Here is a 1797-nt window from a genome sequence, read left to right as displayed (position 1 = left end):
ACGGTTGTCATATGCGGCGTAACAAAATGGATTGCATGTGTGAAGTACATGCACAAACAGGATCAAAACAGAGCTGCTATTTTTAAGTGAGCCTTCATTTAAGATTACGTCAGGGAAAGGAGGGGTTTGGTGACCATTTTAAAATGGCTAGAGGAGCGCAACTAAGTGAACTTTAAAAATTTATTTAAAATATCTATGTGAAAAAAATTCAATTCCACTTGAAAGCAGGTTAAAGAATCCAAGACTGACTAAATGTCAACAACTACTTTTAGCTATTGAACCATTGTCTCACTGTCGCCTTTGCTCTAACCATCTTCTACCCTGAATTTAGATATATTCTTGTTCTCTGATATCCTTGTACCTGGATCTGTGTAATTCCATGAATTGCCTCAACCTTGAATTTGACCATATGACTGGTTTGGGCCTATAAGAACCCAATTCCTACAAACGCTCATTGTCTGATTAATGTGGCTGATTGTAGCAATAATCTAGCATTGTCTTTACAGTTTTATCTCCTCTGTGCTGATCACGGCTTTCTTAACTGTTATCACTATCTCTAACCCTTGATTGCAGCTTGTTTGGCTATTCTGGCACTCTTCAGTAATTGTCTCCTATTTGCAAGTACTTAATACCCCTTCTTGTTCTATATCTGCCTATCTGTATCGGCTATTGGACTCCATCCAAGCTGGACACCATTATAGTTATATAAAAAATATTAGAAAATGTTTTTAAAGTGTTTTCCGATAGACTGGAATACCATCATCAAAATGTCCCTAATCAAGGCGTAGGCCGAGCAACCAAACATCCTGCTTATTGTGAGACTTTCATGGTTTGGGAGCTCTGCACTGCTGTATTTAACTGTAGGTCACCATTTAGGGCAAAGGTCCCAGTTTCCAATTAAATATCGAGGACTGCCCTTGCTTTGCCCAAACCTGCCCAAGGTACGCCTGTGACTCTGTCCTTCCAGTCTCCCTTACCTCCCAGTCCCTGAAGGACTCCGGTAAATGTTTAGAGTTATGTTTAGGGAATGTTTTTTTGTGCCAAACATTTGTTTGAAAATGTTGTCATATATGGATAATTTGGGGGTTTCAAATAGATTGGAATGTAGTCAAACATAAAACCCTACAAAAAGCCATGCAATGCACTCTGCATCAGAATTCTAATTGATTGGAAATTAACCCCTTGGTGACCAAGGACGTGTCGGGCACGTCCTACAAGGGGTGTCAGTTAAGTTCGTGCCTGACACTGTTTGAGCGCTTCCAGACGCTCAAACAGTATTGCAGCGATGCCTCGATGTTGAGGCATCCTGCAATACTGTTCCTGACTGCCAAGCTCTGTTTTGATTGCTCCCATGGAGCGATCACTTCCAGATTCACTCGACGTGGAGCCCAGCAGTCAAGCAGAGCGTCGGAAGCCATCAGGCAAGTGTGCTAAGTGCCTCAGTGGGTCGAGGCACTTAGTAAAATAACATAATAAATTAAAAAAATAATAAAAATATATTTATTTTTTAATAAAGTAGCCCCCCTCCCCCTCCCCATGTGGCTTCAAAGATGGCAATGCCCAGTGCATCATGAGGCTTCTGGGGGTGTCCCTAGCCTGCCTCATCATAGGGGCAGGCTAGGGTCATTCAATCTGAGCTTGCCACAATAACAAAAATATGATAATAAAATATTCCATTTGTCTGATCATGTCAATATTAGTAAATATTGACTTTGACCAGTGTGGATCTCCCCCCCCCTCTTCTCACTTGTGTTTTTGTGGGAGAGAGAGATCTGTGTTTAGGAGAGAGAGATATAT

The sequence above is a fragment of the Bombina bombina genome, chromosome 7 (assembly GCF_027579735.1).
Source record: "Bombina bombina isolate aBomBom1 chromosome 7, aBomBom1.pri, whole genome shotgun sequence".
NCBI classification, from domain to species: Eukaryota; Metazoa; Chordata; class Amphibia; order Anura; family Bombinatoridae; genus Bombina; species Bombina bombina.
This window is presented reverse-complemented; position numbering follows the sequence as displayed.